This window comes from Suricata suricatta, chromosome 5 (genome assembly GCF_006229205.1).
Source record: "Suricata suricatta isolate VVHF042 chromosome 5, meerkat_22Aug2017_6uvM2_HiC, whole genome shotgun sequence".
NCBI lineage: Eukaryota > Metazoa > Chordata > Mammalia > Carnivora > Herpestidae > Suricata > Suricata suricatta.
This window is the reverse complement of record NC_043704.1, coordinates 149274375-149282861: the sequence shown is the minus strand read 5'-3', so window position 1 is coordinate 149282861 and position 8487 is coordinate 149274375. Positions and strand designations below refer to the sequence as shown.

The 8487-nt window shown below is 48.7% G+C and overlaps 1 protein-coding gene across 1 annotated transcript in view; it reads left to right on the top strand.

The window, feature by feature from the left end:
- The window catches only part of LOC115292402 (anoctamin-10-like), a 63543-nt gene that overhangs the window by 25825 nt on the left and 29231 nt on the right, over positions 1-8487 (top strand). The gene's annotated exons all lie outside the window — the stretch shown is intronic.

The following is an 8487-nucleotide window of genomic DNA, read 5'->3' as shown; positions in this document are numbered from 1 at the left end:
GTCAGTCAGCATTTGAGGGAATCTTGGTTTAAGTCGTTTATTTTTATTTTTCAATTGGAATCTGATTGGCACACAACATCATTAATTTCATGTGTACAGTATTGCAACTGGACATGTATTTATAAAATGATCACCAGGATCCATCCAGTTACCATCTGTCACCATAAGGTTATTACAGTATTATTGACCATATTCCATGTGCCAGACTTGATATCTCTGTGCTGTACTAATTTTATAACTGGAAGTTTGTACCTCTTAGCTCCCTTCACCTATTTCTCCCATCCCTTGACTCCTTTCCCCTCTGGCAACCACCAGTTCTCTGTATTTATAAATCCATTTCTGATTTGTTTGTTCATTTGTTTTACTTTTTAGATTCCACAAATAACTGAAATCATATGGTATTTGTCTTTTCTGTTTAACTTATTTCACATACCACAGTACTCTCTTGGTCCACCCATGTTGTTGCAAATGGCAGGATTTCAGTCATTTTTAATTTAATTTAATTTTTTTCTTATTTTGTTGTATGGAATCTGCATTTTACTTTTTGCCTAAGTCCTTTGTCTTTTTAAAGTTTTTATTTAAATTCTAGTTAGTTAACATACAGTTGACTATCAGCTTTAGGAGTAGAATTTAGTGATTTACCACGTATATCTAACACCCAGTGCTCATCATCACAAGTCCAGTCTTTAATACCCATCACCCATTTAGGGCATTTCCCACCCTCCTCCCCTCCAGCAATCCTCTGTTTTCTGTTGTTGAGAATCTGTTAATCTTTGGCTCCCTCTCTCTTTCTTTCCCTTCCCCTATGTTCATTTGTTTTGTTTCCTAAATCCCATGTAAGAGTGAAATCATATGGTATTTGTCTTTCTCTGACTGACTTAAATTACACGTAGCAAAACACTTTCTAGCTCCATCCATGTCACTGCAAATGCAAGATTTCATTCTTTTTCATGGCTGATTATTCCAGCGTGTGTGTGTGTGTGTGTGTGTGTGTGTGTGTGTGTGTGTGTGTACACACCTATGACATCAGCAGTCAATGGATTGGACTCTTTCCACAATTTGGCATTGTTGATAATGCTGTTATAAACATTGGGGTACATGTGCCCCTTCAAATGACTATTTTTTATCCTTTGGGTAAATACCTAGAAGTACAATTGCTGGGTCCTAGGATAGTCCTATTTCTAACTTTTTGAGGAACCTCCAGACAGTTTTCCATAGTGGCTGCATGAGTCTGCGTTCCGACCAACAGTAGAAGAGGGTTCTCCTTTCTCCGCCTCCCTTGCCAACATCTGTTGTTTCCTGTTATTAATTTTAGCTATTCTGACAGGAGTGAGGTGGTATCACATTATTGCTTTGATTTCTAGTTCCCTGATGATGAGTGATGTTGAGCACCTTTTTTTTTTTTTTTAATATTTATTTTATTTTGAGAGGGAGGGAGAGGGAGAGAGAGAATTCCATGCAGGTCCTGCCCTGTGAGCAGGGCTCTATGTCACTAACTTTGAGATCATGATCTGTTACCCAACTAAGCCACCCAAGTATTCTGAGCATCTTTTAACGTGCCTGTTAGCCATGTGGATGTCTTCTTTGGAAAAATGTCTATTCATGTCTTCTGCCCACTTCTTAACTGAATTTTTCAGTTTTGCCTTTTAGGGGGTGTTGAGTTTCATAAGTTCTTATAGATTTTTTGGATACTAACCCTTTATCCAGTATGTCATTTGGAAATCTCTCCCATTTCTTAGGTTATCTTTTAGTTTTGTTGATTGTTTCCTTTGCTGTTTTCTCTCCTCCCCCTCCCCTTCTCTGCCCTTCTCTCTCCCCGTCTCCCCCCTGTCTCCCTCTTTCTCCCTCTCCCCCTCTTCTCTCTCCCTGATCAAGACTTGTCTTCCCTCTGCAGCACCTGTGATTCTTTTCTCCCCAGATCATGGTGTCTGTACCTCCTACCTTCCAGCACGTGGCCTCTTTTCTCCCTATAGTTCTGTAGTTTGTTTTCTTCCTCCTCCGATGTATTTCCTGGATATTTAGTCCTCAGATGTAATTTGATATTTATCTCGCTGTTTTCAAGGAATGAGGGAAGCATTGGGTCCCCCCTACTCTGCCATCTTCGCTCCCCTCTTCACTGGTTTTCATGGCTGAGGAACATTTGTGTGTATCATCTTTGAACAGAAGTGCAGATATCTTTGATTTAGTGTTTTCCTTTTCTTCAGGTAAATAACGAGAGATATTAACCAACCGCGCTGGACCTGAGCCTGTCAGGCGAGGGAGGGATGTTCTAGGGGAATGGATGGCTCTTCTTCTGCCTGAGGGCCCGGTGCCCCTCCTTCCCGCCCCCTCCCCTGGGCTGTGTGGGGATGGGAGCTGGGGGTGCGGACTTTGGCCCCGCCCTCCCGTCGACCAGGAGCTTGAGGTGCCCGCAGGACCTGGGTCCACTTTGATGTAGCAGACACTCTCACTGGCCTCTCCAGGCTGTGTGTGGGGCAGGGTCGCCCCTGGAGCCGTGAGGGTCACATGCCTGGGTGTGGGTGCTAAGCGGGTGGCACCTAGCTCCTCCGTGGTGCCCCTGGAGCGCTCCAGGTCTTTTCAGGTGCCTGAGGCCAAGCTGTGGCAATACTTCCCTTTCCAACAATCCCCCCACCTAGGGTCCTTGCCACTGTAGGTGGCATCACCCGAGGGGGCAGAGGCAGAAGTTGGTAGAGGGCAACACACCCGTTTCCCCCAGGCTGGGGGGCGGACGCCCAGCCTTAACCAGGCCCCGGGCCACTCCTGGGGTTTTTTTTGGGGGGGGGGCAGACGTGTGGTGGGGCGCAGGAGCGATAGTGGCGGGCCAAGCTGGTGCTGTGGTGCTCAGCCACCCTGGCGACTGCTGGTTTTACCCTGAGCATTGCTGTCGTCATTCGCCTCAGTTTCTCCTGCCTCAGGCGGAGGCGCTGCGAAGGAAGGCCTTTCCAGGTGGCCAGGGGAGCCCTAGTGCCTCGTGGGGAAGACCGGTGGGCCTCGTCGCGGGGCCCTGATCTCGGACGCTCAGCAATTCCCTATGCTCTTCACCTTGTTGCCGCGGACTTTTCTCTCCCGCCCAGAGCCCAGGTGGCCTTGGTAGGCCATTAGGCGGGCCCAGGCTTGGGGAAGGGATCAGGTGGGGGCGACGTGCCCTTGGTGAGAAGGTCTTGTCTAGTGATCTGAGAGGGTGCCTTGGGGTACCGGACCCCCCAGCCGCTGCTTCTCGTCTGCGCGTAGTGGCCCACTTGCGCCAGGTGGACCACCTTGTGATTCCTTAGGCAAAGCTCCCCCCCCCCCCCCCCCCCGTGCGAGAGGGGTGCAGGGGCCCAGCGGTGGGGCTGGACCGAGCACCTCTCTTGTTGCCTACGGAGGCTGGTGCCTTTCCCCTCCAAGTTGGGGGAGGGTCCCGCCAGGCCAGGTCGGTGTCCCGCGCGGGGCCCTGCGCGAGCGTGCACTGCGTGTGCGCGCTGTGCGCGTGCGGTTCCCCCCGCCTCCAGTGGCGACGTGGGTTTCCCCAAGGAGGGGGGCTGAAGCCGCCCCCGCGCGCGCGCCCTTTTCCCCACTCCGAGCGAGGGTCTGTCGTCCCGGGCCGCTGCTGGCAGTGGCGCTGCGGACTCCTGGAATCTGGCCTTCTTGCTTGGGAGGAGCTTCCCCGGGGTGTGGCTCCGGTACGGTGGAAAGGATGCAGTTTCGCGGTGGAGGCTCCCACGGTGGCGGGGGGGGGGGGGGGGGTCCCGCGGGTCTGGATCCCAGCGCTGTGTGTTGGGCGCGGCCTCAGGTCGTGGGGAAAGGCCTCGCTGAGGGTTCTGAGGGTTCTGAGGGCCTGCCGGCCGGCGTCCCAGACATTGCAGGACCGCCCTTGTGCTGGTGGTAGTGGGATCCTGTGCACGTTTACCTGGTGGCCAGGTTCGCATCTTTGTCAGCACGCCCTTCCCGGGAGTCCTGGCGCTGTGTGCGCCCCCCCTTCCCCCGCCCACGCCTCCTGCCCACCGCCAGTTCCCACCCGCCCCGTCTCAGCTGCGTGTCTGTTCCCTTCTCCCTCTGCAGTCCCCTCCGTGGGACCTAAACCCGGCCTCCCCATTGAGAGCCCGCACCCCAACCCCCCTCCACGCCATGGCCGCCGTGGCTGGGGGCGGTGAGGGAGCCTGGTCCCAGGCAGAGTGCTGTCGGCCCCCCACCCCCCAGCTCCGCGTGAGTGATAGGGAGAAGAGCGAGTGCTGCGGGAACCCGCACCCTCTGGCGGTCCCGCCAGAGCGGTGTGGGTGTGGGGAGCGGGGGAGGGCGGGGGGTTGGTGGTGGTTGCTGGGGGATGGCAGGGCTGGGCCTCCCCTGCGAGGTTTGCCCCAGGGTTATCTGAGGGTGCAGGCTGCCTCGGTGTCTGGGGTGCCACCGGACCGCCTTGTGCTGGAGGCCTCGGGCGATGGGACCCTGAGCTTCCCCGACCCGCCTTGACGCCTGAGGCTTCTTGTTAGGAAACCCGCGGAAGGTCCACAGCCCTTTCTCCTTTGCTCTTTGAAGAGCTGGCGCCTCGTTGCCCTCGCAGCAAGTCGTCCGGTGTTTTGGCCTCCTGCTTTTGTTAGGCTGCGAACTCGGTGTCGCCCCACCCAGTGCCTGAATGTTTCCCGGGACTGCTTCGGTCTCCCTCCCTGGGTCCGCAGCCACCGTCCTGCTTGGCAGGGGGTGGGAGGAGGTGGGCGTGGGGGGGGGCTGGGGTCGTCCGTTCCCCCCTTCCCTCCCTTCCCTGTGCCCTCCCGCTCTGGTGAGCGCACCCGGGTGTGGGTCTGGGCCCCGGCCGTCAGTCCTTGGCTGCCCCGCGACCGTATGGTCGCCTGCTCTGCTAGAGGGGGTCCCTGGTCTCGGCCTCGCCCCTCCACACTCCCGCAAGCGCGCCAGCCTGCCAGCCTCGACGTGATTTGCCGGTGCCCCGTCCCTGGCTCGCCGCGCCTCTGGCAGTGGGCCGCCCGTGTTGGTCGGGGAAGGGGGGGGCGCACGCCTCTCCCCACCTTCGTTGGTGTGCCAGGGCCCCCGCGAGGGCGAGGTTGGTGAGTCAGTCTAGCTCGCTCACCGTGGGGCTGGGGAGGGGGAGGTCCCTGTGGTTGAGTGGGCGTGGCGCGCGGGGCTGCTCTACCCTTCTCTCCTCCTTGGGCTCTCCAGCCCCCTCCAACCCTTCTCCGCTCCTCCATTTGCTGGTCCGACTGCCCCGAAGAGGCCAGGCACGCTCTCTCTGGCTCTTATGCGCTCCTACCTGGTTGATCCTGCCAGTAGCACATGCTTGTGTCAGAGATCAAGCTGTGCATGTCTAAGTACCCACGGCTGGTACAGTGAAACTGCGAATGGCTCCTTAAATCAGTTATGGTTCCTTTGGTCGCTTGCTCCTCTTTGAATAACTGTGGTAATTCTAGAATTCTAGAGCTAATACATGCCTACGGGCGCTGACCCTCCTCGAGTGGGGTGTGTGTGTGTGTGTAATACCCAGAGATGGAATTGTTGGATTGTGTGAAATGTCTATTTCAATTTTGGGAGGAACCTTCGTACTGTTTTCTAGAATGGCTGCACCAATTTCCATTTCCACCAACAGTGCCATAGGGTTCCTGTTTTATTATCTCCTCACCAATACTTGTTATTTCTTGTTCTTTTGATACTAGCTGATCTGCCACTTGTGAAGCAATATGTCACTGTAGTTTTCATTTGCATTTCCCTGGTGATTAGTGATATTGAGCATTTTGTCCTGTGCTTGTTGGCCATCTATCTGTCTTATTTGGGAAAAAGTTCAAGTTTTCTGACCATGTTTTAATCAGATTGTTTTTTTGTTGTTGAGTACTATGAGTTCCTTATATATTTTGGATATTAGCCTGTTATCAGATATATCATTTGCAAATACCTTTTCTCATTCAGTAAGTTGTCTTTTCATTTTCTTTATGGTTTCCTTTGCATAGCAAAGGATTTTAGCTTGATGTAGATCCAATAGTTTATTTTTCCTTTTGTTCTTGCCTAAGGAGACAGAATCAAAAAAAATAGTGCTAACACCAGTGTCCAGAAGTTTACTGCCTATGTTTTTTTGTTTTGTTTTTGTTGTTTGTTGTTTAAGGAGTTGTATGGTTTCATTTACGTCTTTAATCTATTTTGAGTTTATTTTTGCATATGTTGTCAGTAATTGAACTATTTTCAATCTTTTGCATGTAGCTGTAGTTTTCCCAGCACCATTTGTTGAAAGATTGTCTTTTCCCCATTTGTGTATTTGTGCCTCCTTTGTCAAAGATTAATTGAGCATATATACATGGGTTCATTTCTGGCTCTGTGTTCTGTTCTGTAGATGTACCTGCCTTTTTTTGTGTGCCATTACTGTACTGTTTTGATTACTGCATCTTTGTACTGTAGTTTGAAATCTGGGAACATGGTACCTTGAGTTTTATTCTTCTTTCTCAAGATGGCCTTGGTTATACAGGGTCTGTTGTTGTTCCTTACAAATTTTAGAATTCTTTATTCTAGTTCCATGAAAAATGCTATTGGTATTTTGATAGGGATTGGATTGAGTTTGTAGATTGCTTTGGTTAAGATGACCATTTTAACAATATTCTTCTAATCCATAAATATTGTATGTCTTTTATTTGTTTTATCTTCAATTTCTTCCATCAATGACTTACATTTTCAAGAGTTGCTGGTCTTTCACCTCATTAGTTAAATGAATCCTATTAATTTTATTCCATTTGATGCAGTTTTAAATGGAATTGTTTTCTTGATTTCTCTAATATTTTGCTATTAGTATATAGAAACAAAGATTTCTGTATATTAATTATATATTATTCAACTTTACTGAATTCATTTAATCTAATTTTTGTGGATTCTTAAGGTTTTTCATATATAAGTTGTTATCTGCAAATAGTGGTAACAGTTTTACTTCCTCCTTATCAATTTGAATGCCTTTTATTCATTTTTGCTCTCTGATTGTTGCAGCTAGAACTTCCAGTACTATGTTGAATAAAAGTGATTTTAGTACTGTGTTGAATAAAAGTGGTGAAGGATGGACCTTTTTGTCGTATTCCTAATCTTGAGTGTGATGTTATCTGTGTTTTTTGGTCATATGTGGCTTTTATTATGTTGAGGTATATTCTCACTGCACATTTTGTTGAGAGTTTTTGCCATAAATGGATGTAAAATTTTGTCAAATACTTTTTCTGCATGTATTGAGATTATCATGTGATTTTTATCCTTCATTTTGTGAATGTGGTATATCACATTGATTTGAGGATATTGAACCATCTTTGCATCCCTGAAATAAATTCCATTTGATTATGATGTGTGATCTTTTTAATGTATTGTTGAATTTGGTTTTCATTTTGTTAAGGACTTTTGCATTTCTTTTTTTGTAGTATCTTTGTCTGGTTTTGGTATCAGTGTAATGCTGGTCTTATAGAATTAATTTGGAAATGTTTTTTTCTCTTCAAATTTTTGGAATAGTTTGAGAAGGATTGATACTAAATTTAAATTTTTTTAATGTTTATTTTTCAGAGAGAGAGAGAGAGAGAATGAGATTGAGTGGGGGAGATGTAGAGAGTGAGGGAGGCCAAATCCAAAGCAGGCTCCAGGCTCTGAGCTATCAGCACATAGCCAGATGCAAGGTTTGAACTCTCTAACTACGAGAACATGATGTGAGCCAAAGTCAGATGCTTAAATGACTGAGCCACCCAGATGCCCTGATACTAACTTTTCCTTAAATGTTTAGTAGAATTTACCTGTGGTTTTGGGAGAAGGGGGGAATCTGCCAGTTTTGTAGGCCAGGAGGCTGAGTATCAGGAGGTGACATGACTTGCCCAAGGGCAGACAGTGGCTGAATGGCTGGGTTGGGGTTCTGGTACAGGCAAGCCCAACACCTCCTTGCTGCAGGATGACGCTTCTCTTCAGAATGTTATTTGTTTTTTCTCTGCTGTCATAGGCCAATGCTGTGGCTCCTTTCCCTAGTTCAAGATGGAAGTTTGTGTTGCCCCTTAAGTTAATCCTTGTAAGGCGCATGTGCAGACACTTTATTGCCCTCTTTAGAGGTAGCTGTCAGTCTAATGTGACCACTTACTCAGGGTCCTTTTCTGGGTGGCGATCTATGGGATCATTTGCCAATACTTTCCGTGTTTCTTTGTTGCAGTGATACTTTAAAATTAATTTCAGGGTCACCTGGGTGGCTCAGTTGGTTAAGCATCCGACTTTTGGTTTTGGTTCAGGTCATAATCTCACTGTTTGTGAGTCTGAGCCCTGCATCAGGCTCTGTGCTGATGGCGTAGAGCCTGTTTGGGACTCTTTCTCTCTCTACTCCAACCCCCCTCTCAAAAACAAATAAATATTTCAAAAACAATAAAAAATAGTAATTTCAGAACACAGTGCTCTGGTAGTACTGTGGAAAATGTGTCCTAATCTTAGTTTCTTCCCGTGTGATGTTCTTGTGGGTAAGTGGTAGCCATGATTGACAGTGTGGCACGTTTACTCCCTGAGGCTCCATTGCCC